General features: G+C 34.1%; 1 protein-coding gene across 3 annotated transcripts in view; it reads right to left on the reverse strand.

Moving 5' to 3' along the window:
* Positions 1-7745: 7745 nt before the first annotated feature.
* raly (RALY heterogeneous nuclear ribonucleoprotein) overlaps positions 7746-15468 on the reverse strand; it is a 35724-nt gene continuing 28001 nt past the window's right edge. For all 3 annotated transcript variants that reach the window (XM_056459160.1, XM_056459159.1, XM_056459158.1), the window contains one exon: positions 7746-8266. The gene's annotated coding sequence lies outside the window, so the exon portion shown is untranslated. The remainder of the gene's footprint in view (positions 8267-15468) is intronic.

Raw genomic sequence — 15468 nt, forward strand, 5'->3', positions numbered from 1 at the left:
TTTCTTTTGTTAATGATTCCGGAGGACAAACTTTCACATTACACAGTTTTCTCCGGTCTACCTCCGATAGGAGCACATCCAATTCACATTCTGTGAAGTTTCTCTTCTTGCTAGCTTTTGCCATTGCTTTTTTGTTTGGTTTTGCCAAAGTGGAGTCATTACCATATTTATGAGGAGGAGGCAAGGAGGGGTTTTGCGCTCGTGCACGTGCGCTCAGTTTCACGTTAATTCGGATGTACAAAGAGAATATGTGTGGGATTTCACGTACGCAGTTTAATACATCAGGGTTTTTTTTTTACTGTGTACGGACAAAGCTGTAAATGTGCGTACGCAGTAAAAAAAAACCTGATGTATTAAATTTTTAATGTTTTTGTATGAATTCAACGCAAGTCTTTGTATATGAGGACCCAGGTGCAGTGCAATCTGTGCTCGCTCTATTGAGTGCATTGTGTCTGACATCGCATCGCTGAGTGATGTAATCTCAACTTGCATCATAAAGGCTGCATCCAGATACTATTGAATCTGAATGCATTTTAACTACTATTTTATGCAAACATTTGGGCAAATTGGAAGTAATTGAAGGCATTTTAACAACACTGTCACACAAGAGTCTTTTTAAAATACATTTTACATGCTATGCAAATATTTGGTGGAAAAGGAGGCGTTTTAAGACATTCACATCGACCTAACAAAATCTTCATTTTTTGCTTTTATGTAACTCAAATATGGAGTGACACGGTGGTATTGCTGTGGCCTTACAGCAAGAAGGTCACTGGTTCGAGCCTCGGCAGGGTCAGTTGGCATTTCTGTGTGGAGTTTGCATGTTATAATATTTTAGAACTTGTGTTGTAAAATATTTTTTAGGCATGTTAACCCCATTTACATTAAAAAATATTTTCTAAATGTTTTAAAAAGTTATGCAAACCTTTGTGAAATAAAGTAATTAGACTTTCCCAGGGGAAATTTGCATTTTCCTAATGTTAATAAATGGATCCTTTATATTTACTTTGATCATTTTTTTACTCCATATATTAAGATAAAAAGGAGTCATTTGAAGGCATTTTAACTTTGTCAAATATTTTAATTAAATAAAATAAATAAAAATATATATTTTAAGTTTAAAGCTTCAGTTTTATTAAGATAATTTGGCTAAATATTTGTGTGAAAAGCAGTAATTTGAATGCATTTTAACTACTATGTTATACTATACTATGTTAAATATTTGGATTATAAAATATTTTTAAGGCATGTTAACCCCATCTGCATTAAAATGTTTTTAAAAATTACGCAAACTTTTGTGCAATAAAGTAATTAGACTTTTGCATTTTTAGAAAATAGCTTTTAAAATATTTTACAAAGTTATGCAAACAAATGAACACGTTTATTGTATTTAAACCACAGTTTAATTTAATTAAAAATATTTACACTACCGGTCAAAAGTTGGGGGTCAGTTGCTCATCAAGGCAGCATTTATTAAATGTAAAGATATTGTGAAATATTTATTAAATTATCTGATTATTTATTGTATGTAGCTTAAAATGAAATTATTACTCCAGTCATTATTGCTTTTGGGCGTCCTGATGGCGCAGTGGGTAGCACAATTATCTCACAGCAAAAAGGTCGCTGGTTCGAGCCCTGGCTGTATCAGTTGGCATTTCTGTGTGGAGTTTGCATGTTCTCCCTGTGTTCGCATGGGTTTCCTCCATGTGCTCCGGTTTCCCCCACAATCCAAAGACATACACTATAGGTGAATTGAATAATCTGCCTAAAACATGCTGGATAAATTGCTGGTTCATTATGCTGTGGCGACCCCAGATTAATAAAGAAAATGATTGCATGAATTATTGCTTTTACTACTATTAATAATAGTACTAATATTAATAATAATAATCACAATAATTAAGATTAGAGGGAATATTAGAAGGATCATGTGACTGAAGACTGGAGTAATGCAGCTGAAAACTCATCTTTAAAATCACTGCAATAAATGATTCAATTAAATTATAAACGACTTTTGAACAGTTATTTTATAGTGCAATATTTTACAATGTGTAATGAATTTTGATTAAATAAATGCGGACTTGGTGAGCAGGAGCAGCTTAGTTTAAAACATTTTAAAAAGCCCAACCTTTTGACCAAGTAGTGTATATGTTTTTAAAAAGTTTATTTCCACGAACAGGCTTCCTCACATTTTCCACAGCAAGGTTTCTTTCTGCTTGCCCAGGCATCTTTAAAATGTTCTTTGGTTTCTCAACTTCACAAACAGACGTCACAGAACGGTGAAATATTACAATAATGTTAATAAAGGGTATTATGGGTGAGCATGAAATTGCCCAGAACTGATAATTATGCTGAAAAATATGATGCAAACTTGGCCTTTCATTGCGCATGTGTCCATATGAATGCGCCAGTCTCCGTCTGTTTAAGCTCCGTCGAGTTTCAAAATCCCACTGACATAAATCAAGGAATGTTGTTCTGACACTCCGCATTCCAATACACGCGATACCCGAAGCGGCCTCTTTACAAACCAACGCAACTGTTTATGAAAATATGACAGCAGAATGAGTGTTTGACATGTCAGTCCGTCAGTCATGCTGAAGCAAAATAAATATGAAACACAAACCTTCGTCAGTGTGCGCCGCCATCACATCAAATATATTGAAGGATGTGCTGTGAAGGCCATTTCTCCTCATGTTGCACTAGCTAAAGGAGAAATTTGGCAGTGTTGCTAACATTAATTCCTAATACACGTATTGTATTAATTGGCATGCGTTCTGGGCCTGGTTATTTTCAATTTGTGTGTGTGTTAAAGTCGTTCCGTTCATCCAGCATATGTGTGCTTTGGCCATGATTAAAGGCATTAGCTGCTCCAGGGACAAGGAGGAGAGTCATAGCAGCGGCTTCTGGTTAACGTCCGACATCACTCACTTACCCGGTGACATGGGGATGAATAATGAGAGCGGTTTCTTGACTGACCCGGACATGGCTGTCTCTGCTGCATGGGAGGAAAGGAAACGTGTTGGACTGCGGTAAAAGTAAAACCTGCGTGGTTGTTGTGTGCGTTTAAAGCAAAAACAATGGGCTATATGCACAGCTAGTGTTTTTCAGACAGAGATAAACTTCCGGTGAAGGTGACTATTTTCAATTTCATTAGGTTTCTATTAAAGCATCGATGTTCTAATGTCATTAAAATACAATCCTTTAAAAAACGTAAGCATTTACTTAGTTATTCAGGTGTAAAACGAAATGAAAGACCGTGTAAACGCTAGCGCCGTTAGCATGTTAGCGCAGAAACGCCAATGAAAATACTGATGTAAAATATTAGATATTTTAAAGACATGGCAGGGTAAAATGGACTTTTAATGCCGTGCTTCTTGTCCAGACTGATACTCCCTTTATATTACATTAAGTCACACATTAAAAAAAAATCTTAAATCAGGGTTTTATCAAGTCAAATTTAAAACTTTTAAAGACAATTTTAAGACCATAATAAATGAAATTTCAGACTTACACGTTAAAACCTTAAAAAAAAAACATTTAAAAACAAATGTTACTGTAAGGAAGACAATTTAACCATATTAATAAGTAAAAAGTATTCATAAATAACATTTCTTAAAACGTTTATATTGTTAGTGATTGGATGGGTGTTGGCCCAATTAGGTATAGCTTTACATGCACATAGGAAAATTAAGACCCATTTAAAACGATTTAAGACCTACAACACAATATTTTAGTGGATTAAAGACTTTTAAAGGCCTAAAATTAGGTTTTTGAAATTTATGTGGCAATTTTCCATATTTTGTCAACCTGCCAATGCCATTTTTTACCTGCACAATCAAATTCAAAACTGCCCAACTGTGCGGGAAACCGCCCAATCTGGAAACACTGCTGGCTGATCGGTGTGCATGTACCACATTACCTCGAGTTGTTTATTTGTTGCCAAATATTTGAGCCTGACAAGCCATAAGTGTTGGTTCACCTAGAAATGAAAATTATGTTGTTAATTAGCTACTCACCTCAAGTGTAATTACTCATGCTAACTCGCGTATGCTGATGTATTACCTTAGAGCCGAAGTCCTGCGCAGACATCTGGGAACATGCGCAATATACTGACACTGAGGAGATAAAATGTTTGAATAAAGTTTGTTTGTGTGCGCACCAAAGGATTCTCATAGCTTAATAATATTCTGACTACACCACTGAAGGCATATTTTAACAATGTTTTTTTTGGTAGCCTACCTTTCTGTAGACTGAACAAGTTGGAACCTTGCTGCCTATTGACCTTATCCTTAACATTCAAGCGGGCGCAGCCATTTGAATCTTTTTTGGCTCAAGACTTCTGGTCTCATTCACTTCCATTGATTTTTAAACATTAAAAACAGCATGTGATGCTGCTTGATGTTGCAAACTGACATTTTTTCGTATCATATTAGTATTATATCGTATTGTATAGTCTTGAACATTTGTAGAGCAAGTAGTTTGACCTTTTTCTGCCGTTTATTATTTCTAGTCATTTCTCCCATAGGGGACTGAATCAGAAGTTCTAAAACAATCACAAAAATGGGCGCACTTTCACATTGTAGAATCAGGTCAATAGAGGATGAGAGAGCTCTTATATTTCAGCTAAAACATCTTAATTTGTGTTCCAAAGACAAACGAAGACTCAGTGGCTTGGAATGAGGTTGATTAATAACAGAATTTTTCTTTTTTGGTGAATTTTAAGAGGATTGTTCACCCAAAACTGAAAATTATGTCATCGTTTACTTACCTGTCACTTGTCACTGTTGACTTTCTTTTTTTCTGTTGAATATAAAAGAAGTTCTGTTTGAAGAAAGCTGAAAACTGGTAACCACAGACCTCCATCTTTGTTTTTCCTACTATAGAGGTCAACGGTTAGCAGTTCTGGTTACCAACATTCTTCAAAATATTTTCTTTTGTGTTCAAAAGAAAGCTAAGCATATTTCGCCTAAGCCGTCAAACTCAGAGAAGAGCTGCCATTCCAGAGCAGAAACAATTGGTTTGATTTTGATTAAAGATGAACAAACGTAAGTAGATTGTCTTTCAGGGAATAATTAACCTTGACCTTATGACCATGTGCGCTAGCAAAATAAACATTGTAAATATTGAATTCTTTCAGACTGCCACAAGCTGTTCGGTTTTAGAGTAAAATATTTAAACACCATATAAATATAATTGATGCAATATGTCAAACCTTTAACTGGCGCGATAAAAAGTACAACCCAATAGCATGTGAAAAACATGGACGTGGCAACCCTGACACAAGGCTTATACTGTGGGGGAGAGTCCCAGAAGTTAGGGCTGTTCATTTAATAATTTTCTTGAAGGATGATGGACTCTCGTTAACTGATCATTGACCAAAAATTATTTCTTAAGAATTAGGTTAATTGTCTATTTAAAAGACCACACATTTCATGTATATTTTATGTATATATTTTACAAAAATATTGTCTATGTTGCTTGTGTAAATTAGCTACAGGACAAAAACTTGCTAATGAGCTGTCAGTACTGTATAGATTTATTTATATTTATTACTTATACATTACTCTTCTAGTTACTTAGTATATGGCCCCTCCAACTTGTTAAATTTACTATTAAAATTCTCAAAGTTGATCTGTTGTCAACACAACATTAAAAGCAGTTCACTTTCTGATTAGGAAACACATCACTGTAAAAAAAACATCCTTAAATTAACAGATCTTTGTATTTTATGATTCACGTTAAACAGTCATGGATTAATTAATAACTTACGTTTAGAAAAAAATTTAATGAATTTGACATTTTGGCCAAGTTTAATCTTAAACTACTAACAGCAGCCACTGTTATTATTCTTAAATACTCTCTGAACATTAGAGATATTTGTTATATATGCCACACTTTTTTCAGAGAAGTGTACAGGTGAAAATACAAGCTGCATGCGAAATTGCCTACTCAGTAGGTACTGCTTTTGATTTTGAGTTTACTACTCGACCATTTGAAAAGTACGTTCTATACAGTATGACTGTGAGTAGTATGAATGAAACAGTATGTAAGAAGTACCTGGATGACCTACAACTTCTGACGAGATTCTGAAGTGCGCATCCGATGCACGCTACGCTATCCCATTATGCACCATGAGAGAATTCATGAATGGAAGTGAAGCGGCGCAACTGACATGGGTAGTTCATGTGATCATGACAAAATGGCGGATCTAGTACGTCTGAGATCCATTCATACCACTGACATTTATACTGTATAGAACGTACTTTACTAACAGCTGAGTAGTTAATTCAAATGTAGCACCTACTGAGTAGTAGGCAATTTTGGACTCAGCCAATTTGGACATACTCCTCGCCTCACATATTGATTTTAGCATACTATATAGTATGAAAGTATGCAATTTCAGACAGTAATAGAATTTGAAAAACAGTATGCGAGAAGTACCTGGTTTACCTACTTCTGACGAGATTCTGAGGTGCGCATCCGGTGGACGCTAAGCTATCCCATGATGCGCTGCGAGAGAATTCATGAATGGGAGTGAAGCGGCGCAACTGATGCAGATAGGTCATGTGATTATTACAAAATGGTGGATGTAGTACATCTGAGTTCCATTCATACTACTCACAGTCATACTGTATTGAACATACTTTTCTAACAGACGAGTAGTAAATTCAAATTCAATTGCAGTACCTACTTAGTAGGTGATTTCAGACTCAGCCAATTCGGACATACTACTCAGCTCGCATACTGATTTTAGCGTACTATATAGTACGGAAGTATGTGATTTCGGACGCAGCAATAAGATTTGAAAAACAGTATGCAAGAAGTACCTGGATAACCTACTACTTCTGATGAGATTCTGAAGTGCGCATCCGATGTACGCTATGCTATCCCATGATGCACTGCGAGAGAAATCATGAATGGGAGTGAAACAATGCAATTGACACGGGTAGGTTACGTGATCATGACAAAATGCCGGATATAGTACATCCGAGATTCATTCATATTACTCACAGTCATACTGTATAGAATGTATTTTTCTAATGGTTGATTGGTAAATTCAAATGCAATACCTACTTAGTAGGCGATTTCGAACTCAGCCACTTCAGACATACTGCTTGGCTCACATACTGATTTTAGCGTACTATTTAGTATGGAAGTATGTGATTTCAGAGGCAGCAATGTAATTCGAAAAACAGTATGCGAGAAGTACCTGGATGATCTAATACCTCCGATGAGATTCTGAAGTGTGCATCCGATAGACGCTATGTGTGCATCTGATAGACCCAACAGCTCACCCAGCTCTTTTCTTTGCTTCTTGCGTATCGCCATCGTCTTCTGAGGTAAAAGTTATTTATTAAATAAAGACAAGATTAACGCAGCTTCTCCTACCACAGCAAATTCCACTTTTACTGTTGATATTTGGCGCCAGTTAATTAGGAAGTGACAATTTTACTCTCTTTGAGTCGTTGGATGGAGACGCTGCTTTATTCGCACGTCTTTTATGCAATATTTCTGCTTTGTGCATTAATTTAATTCACATTTTTGGATGGAAACATAGCTAATGCCTCTCGTCCAGATCTCAACAAGAGTTATATTCATTTTTCAAGAAGTAGCATCTTCTATAATCCTCTTAGTGGCAAACCCGACACAGTCAGAATAAATTGCTTGTCAAAAAGCAAAGTATTATCCAAAGCACCTAGGATTAGTCTAAACTTCAGCATTGATTTAAACACGGAGAACAATGCTTCACAAGTCATCATAGTTTTATTTACATCTGTAAATATCTCTTGCAGTCTCGAAAGTGCAAGCATAAATAAATATGCACATGTAATTAAAAATAGCCAACCCTTCTGATTCCCGACTGGCGTATAAATAAAACCAAAAAACATTTCTGGAAAAGCACAAACAGACAGGAAGGAAGGAGGGACAGAAACAGGAACAAGGGTATTTACATATATGAGGCGCCCCAAATGTGTAGAAAAGATGCAATGTTGATTGACTGTGAATGCAGACTGTCTGAAATGGATCCACTTGAGTTGTCGTGTGTGATGAAGCTGTTGCTCTCAGGAACTGTGGCCGTTTTGTTATGGATTCCTGGTTTCGGAGGACGTCACCCACACAACCTTCTAGCAAACAACTAGTTTGGTTGTCCGTCTCATTGACAGCTGATGCTGGAGTTTTGACGGCGCCTGTTGGTTTCAGTGTCTTCCCGCTGAGTCTGTGGTATTAAAAAAGTTTCCAGTCGACAGTGTTTTCCAACTCCCTGCTGTAATAAATACAAGAAAAGGAAGACAAGCATTAAGACCTGATGGCGGAGGAAAAGTACGACATGTAACAGAGATGTAAAGGAAGGGAGGACATAAAAATGTTCACTGGAGTGCCGTCAACACTTGCATGTGGTTTTACTCTTGCTTAACAGCCTTTAAAGGTAAATACGAAAGGTGAACTGATTTCTGATGAAACTGAGCTAATAGCAAATGTTTAGAAAAAAAGAAAAAAAAAACCTCAATTCAAAGCTTAAAATCTGCCACTGAGTGTAAAAATGATTAAAATATTTTAACCTGAACAAGTGTTATCTGAGTTTTAAAATACACATATAAGATTATTATTACATCTTGACAGTATTACAATTAATGAAAATAGTTGAAAATGTTACAATATTATAATATAAAACATTTAAATTAAATAAAAATATTTATTTAATTAAAAATACTTATATATAAAAAGTAGCACATATATATTTAAAAATAGATATATTTATAATATATTACAGAGCATATATACAGTGATGAGAATTTACAAATAGTTGATGTCAAAATTATTAGCTTTCCTGTGAATTTTTTTCCCAAATATTTCTCACATTGTATAACATTTTTTAGATAATAGGATAAAAACAACAGTTTTTTTTTTATGAATGAATCTGTAGTAACTCTTTTTTTTTTCTTTGCCATGATGACAGTACATTATATTTCACAAGTTATTTTAATACTACTATCAGCTTAAAGGGAAATCTAAAGTTTTAATCAGGCTAATTCAGTTTAGGCAAGTTCAATTAATTAGGCAATTAATGTGATTTATTCTGTAGCCAATCAAAAATAAATAAATAAATAAATATCTTGTCAGCGCCAATAGCCTAGTGGTTAAGTGTGCCGACATATAGCACCATGATGCTCATGGCGACCCGAGTTCGATTTGCCCCATGGCTCAATGTCCTTTTCCAACCCCTCCCTTTTCTTTGCGCCCAATATTTTCCTGTCTGTAATCTCTACTGTTCTATCACAATTAAAGGGGAAAACCTTAAAGAGTGGTCAATAATACTGACCTTAGCGGTTTTTAAATTTTTTTTATAATAATTTTTTTCAGTAGGAAAATATTATAGGAAACACTGTGAAAAACGTCTCATGTGACAGGAAATATTTAAAAATAATAAATGTAATAATTTTAAATAATCACTTTAAGCTGTATAAAAGTGTCTTGAAAAATATGTAGTAAAATATTATTTACTGTCATCATAGCAAAGATAAAATAAATCAGTTATTAGAGATTAGTTTTTAAACTATTATGTTTAGAAATAGGTTGAAAAATATCTCTCCGTTAAACAGAAATTGGAGAAAAAAATAAAAAGGGGCTAATGATTCTGATCTCTGAGCTTTATTAATCAAATACTCTTTTCCATAGCCAATGCTCTTTTATATAAATAAAATCTACTGTCTGACAAAAAGCATATGCACCCATGAAGAAACCAACTCACTGAAGATTAAAATCATTAAAACAATTAAAAAGCAGCGTCAAACATTAGAAATAATACATAATTTTTTAAACTTAAAAAAAATCTGGCTAATATGCTTATTAGACGGATAACGATAAAATAAAATTTTTTATCTGATGATATATCGTGCATCTCTAATATATATATATATATATATATATATATATATATATATATATATATATATATATATATATATATATATATATATATATATATATATAGGTAGGGGAGAGCGGGGCACAAAGTAACACTTTTTGGTTTTGGCCAAATAATGAACAAAGTAATGGGGTTAGACAAACCATATATATATATATATATATATAACCAACAACACACAGCCTCTCCTACAAATGAGCACTGATAGTATGATCACCAGACCAATAGTTTCTATGAGGTATTGCCAATAGTGCCAGGAGTAAAAATGTTACTGTTCGCAAACCAAGCCAAGGGCTTTATTGTGTTTTTATCCTCGACAGTATTTTTTAAAAATGTATGGGATACTTATATTTTTGTACAGCTTGTCTAAAATCTGTCAAATAAAATTCAATTCAATTCACCCCACCTGCGGGGCAAGTTGTAACAGACCGAGTTAGTTGTAACACATGCTTAAAAATGCAGATTTCATATAATTTAATTCAGTTTACTTTAAACAGTTTATTTCCTCAGTACTTAACTCATTTTTTATTCTACAAAGCAGTGTGTTTGTATTAGTATTTGCATTATTATCCATTATTATTCAAGGCATTTATTTGCATTATTAGCAATGAAAACATATTTTTTCTAAATAAATATTTTCAATTAAAAAAAAAATTATATAAAAAAATCTCAACATTACACTCAGAATTCAAAAATGATTTGTTTGTTTAATTGGTGTCCAACATTGTGTGGCTTTTTGTAACACTCTGTTACAACTAACCCCACTGTGTGTGGTAATCAATGACTACATTTACATGGACATCAGTAATCGAATTATTTGCCTTAATCTGAATAAGACAATAATATGATGAAGGTGTTTAATGAGTTTCTTTTTGAATGTTCCTTTCATGATCCCGTTTTACATGTTATTGCACATAATTTGATTAACGTCATTGCATGACTGCGCTCTCCACGTTTCCTCTGGAGTTTCATATAATTTCGGGCATTTAATTTTTAATTTGTCGACTTTAACTACAGTTTGCCGCTTTCACTTCCATTCAGGAACATTTCATGTATGCCCCCCATGACAAACGAGATATTGGATGAGAGTATAAACTGCTGGAATTTGATACCGCACGCTGTATGAAAAAAAAAAACCTCTGCATTTCATGATGCAGGTGTCTCTGGTCCTTCACTGACCCAGTAGGTGCAGGGAATAGTGTCACACAGTTGTGTGTGTATAAACCTCACGGCAATTCGTAACTTTTTGATTTAGTGGCTAATTCGTACGAATTTGTACGATCTAATTCGTACAATTTAGTACGATTTGCTCATCCGCCAATGATGGTTGGGTTTAGCGGTGGGGTTAGGTGCCACGCCTCCTTTTTAAAATCTTACAATTTCGTACGACTGAACTCGGACGAATTCGTACAAATTAGCCACTAAACTGTCAAAACGTAAAATACTTACGTTTTCTCGTGAAATCAGGCTGGTATAAACTATCCTGTCACAAAATGCAGCAACTATCTTACATGACGGTATTAGCTTGATTGCATTGTTTACATGTCTGTACTGCACTTCAAAAATGCCACTAAAATCAGCACTCTACATGTCTTAATTCCATTTCTGTTTAGTTTGATTATGACTTCGGATTAAACTAATCAAAAATCCATGTTTACATGGTAGACTCTTAATCAGAGCATTGTCTAACAGTTTTTCTCAGTGGCTTTGGTGCATTTCTCACAACACTATTTACTGTACATTAGCACAACAGTTAATGCATTTCTCAAAACAATTAGTACAAACTGCAAAACCTAGTTGAAAACCTGCAGAAGTGTGTCACTTGCTCAAAATGGATAGCTCATTCCTTAAAGCAAGTATTGATGTCAATGAAAGTGTCAGTGTGATCAAGATGAAAAGTCCTGACACCATTGTTTATGAACAAGATAGTCAAATGGCTTTGTCATGTTTTCATCATGACAGTTTACTCTGTACATTTTTTCCAATGCAAAAAAGTCAGATTTTGGTGACCCTTCCTGAAAATGCTCACGACAGCACTATATACTATTTGCACAGCCATTTGAAAACTACAATAAAGTTAGACACCACTGCATTTACTGAGGTATCTGAGTACAAGACACTGAATATGTATGTTTCACATTTTTACTGCACATGCTCTTTGCAATTCTAATTTATTCCCAGCATTGTGTAAAAGAATAAACACACCCTTAATTACAACAAAGATACACTTCCTTTGGGTAGAGCTGTGCACAACTGTAAACAATATTGCAGCACATATTGGAACTGAACCTACAACATACATAGGACTATAAATCATTCATGAAATTGTTCAATTTAGAAGAAATTTTCAGAAAAAAAAAGATTTAAAATGTTTTTATTAAATTATCTTGACAGATTTTGACTAGTTCTTCTTTTTTTATGTAATGACTCAAGTAATGAAATGAGGAATATTAGTTTTATATGGAATTACTATTCAACATTCACAAGTTTAGGTAATTTTGACTGACATGACATAAGCGAATAATAATGTTATGAACAGCAGAGAGTTGTATGAAGGCAAATGCATGTCCAAAAGCATTTGCAATGTGTTGGAAGGATTGAGAAACTGCTACTATGATGTGCACAAATGACTAATTGTTTTGAGAAATGCATTAACTGTTGTGCAAATGTAAATAGTGTTGTGAGAAATGCACCAAGGCGACTGAGAAAAACTGTAATCGTCTTAAAATCAGATTACTGGTGTCCATGTAAATGTACTCACTGTTTTTTTTACATCTTTCAAAATGGTTCCATCTTTTAGCCTAGAAGTAATCCCAACAGTATAAGATTTTACTTACTTTCACAGATTATTTAAAATAAAAAAACATTTGACTATAATAAAAATACTTTTATGCTGCAAATATGGTTTCTCTTGTGTTTCTCATCCAAATTTTGCCAAACTTCTCAATAAATGACAGGAAGACGTCTGTCAACACTGTGGTGAAAACCTTGAAGGCATGCCATGGTTAACTCTAAGCAATTACGTTAAAATGCTGTGTTACATTTTACCCCACGTTACTTAGTTCCCCATGCTCTTCTATTACTTTAATGTGACAAAATAAAATTACAAAATTAAGACATAATTATATAATTTTTTATATAAAGAACAATAGGTACATGTGTCATGATCGATGCAATAATTCCTTAATGTAAAATATAACTCATTTTCTTTTGATTCTGTGATGAAGTTTGACCTGGGTGCTTTTTTCCCACCACAAGAGCATGACAGCCAATGTAAACCACCTCTGAAGTCTCCTAATCCTGGTGGTTTCACAGAGGAAAGCGTGGCCAATTGCTAATTTGTGCCCAATTTGATGTTCATTTTGATTTGCCCTTTCAGGGCGACTGCAGCTGCTGGAATAAGACAAGGCCGGAAACTGTGCTTCTGCTGGCAATAAGATTGTGGTCACGCGGATCAGCCGGACAAACAGAGCCGTGATCCACACACAACACACAGACGGATCAGGTGCAAGTCCTGTGTGTTTATATAGCCAAACGGTTAAATGGAAACGGCGCACGTTGAGCCGCTACACCTTGAAAACAGATTAGCAAGAATAACCCGCGCTATTTCCCTTCATTTTGATAAACTTTGCGCTCACAGGTCAGAGATGCAGACGGCGCTGTGTTCAAGTATGCCAAACTCGCTCAGACCACCAAAGACAGAGCTGATAGAGCAATGCTAACACTGACAGCTGACATTTACTAGGCTGATGTCCAGTGGTGTTTTCTGTCAAGAGGTGTCTGACCTCTGGAGAGCTGACAGAAGTGTTTTTGGGTGACATCTCTTTTATGAATGTGAAATTATCTTTTTTCTTAAGATGTCTTATGCTTAAAAGATTTAGGCATATACACGTGTGTCAGAGCAAGATCTGACTCGAGCTAACATGGTTTTTTCATATAATTACTATACAAAAACAAACAAAAGGAAATTGTGGGGTAATTCATGCGTCAATGCTAGAATTTAAGAGCTTCTTAAAGCTATACAAAAATATGTCAGTCCAAGACGCTGACGAAGAGAAAGTGAAAAAGTTAAACAGATTTTACTGACATGGCTATTACTTTACACAAGTGCTTTTACTTAAGTGTTTCTTTTTCACTTACTATTCAAGTGCCTTTAATTACTATACCTACTACTATATTATACTATATATTCTATATCTTACTTTTCTACTATATTACTATAAATTAATATATTACTATATTACTATTTATTAATCAGACAGACAGACAGACAGACAGACAGACAGACAGACAGACAGATAGATAGATAGATAGATAGATAGATAGATAGATAGATAGATAGATAGATACAGTTGAAGTCAGAATTATTAGCCCCCCTTTGGATTTTTTTTTTCTTTTTTAAATATTTCCTAAATGATGTTTAACAGAGCAAGGACATTTTCACAGTATGTCTGATAATATTTTTTCTTCTGGAGAAAGTCTTATTTGTTTTATTTCAGCTAGAATTAAAGCAGTTTTTAATTTTTTATGAACCATTTTAAGGTCAATATTATTAGCACAATTATAAAAAAAATTTCCGACTGTCTACAGAACAAACCATAGTTATATAATAACTTGACTAATTACCCTAACTTGCCTAATTAACCTAGTTAAGCCTTTAAATGTCACTTTAAGCTGCATAGAAGTGTATTGAAAAATATCTAGTCAAATATTATTTACTGTCATCACGGCAAAGATAAAATAAATCAGTTATTAGAAATGAGTTATTAAAACTATTATGTTTAGAAATGTGTTGAAGAAATCTTCTTTCCATTAAACAGAAATTGGGGGAAAAATAAACAGGGGGGCTAATAATTCAGGGGGGGTAATAATTCTGACTTCAACTGTAGATTCTTTTATGAGGAAATTATTCAGCATGGATGAATTAAACTGTGTAAAAGTGACAGCATTTATAATGCTGCAGATCATTGATATGTTTTATATGATGTTAATGTACTGAATTATATTTATGCTGTACTGTATTGCATTTATCAGAGCACAAATTTAAAAAATGTAAAATGGCATAACTTAAAATCATATGTTATAAATCTCGAATGCTTTTAGCAAAATTTTAAAGGCATAGTTCAGCCAAAAATGAAAATTCTATCATCATTTACTCATCCTCTTGTTCTAAACCTGCTTGAGTTTCTTTCTTCTGTTGAAAACAAAAGATGTTTTGAAGAATGTTTGACTTTGATTTTCATATCGAGTTCAATGGCTGCTTTTTCCCCAGACATTCTTCAGAATAACTTGTTTTGTATTCAACAGAAGAAGGAAATTCATAAAAGTAGCATAGAACGACTTGAGTATGAATAAATGATGAGGAAATATTCATTTGATCCTCCTTTTAAAGAAGAAAAGAAGAAAAAAAAAACACAAAAGTCGTAATAACTATAAAAAAACACGACAAAGTACTATTTGCATATATAATATGGAAATAAATGAGAAAATTCACCTGAAAATTCTCAGTTTCTGTAGATTTAATTGACTTAATCAGTATG

Source organism: Danio aesculapii, chromosome 6, assembly GCF_903798145.1.
Source record: "Danio aesculapii chromosome 6, fDanAes4.1, whole genome shotgun sequence".
Lineage (NCBI taxonomy): Eukaryota > Metazoa > Chordata > Actinopteri > Cypriniformes > Danionidae > Danio > Danio aesculapii.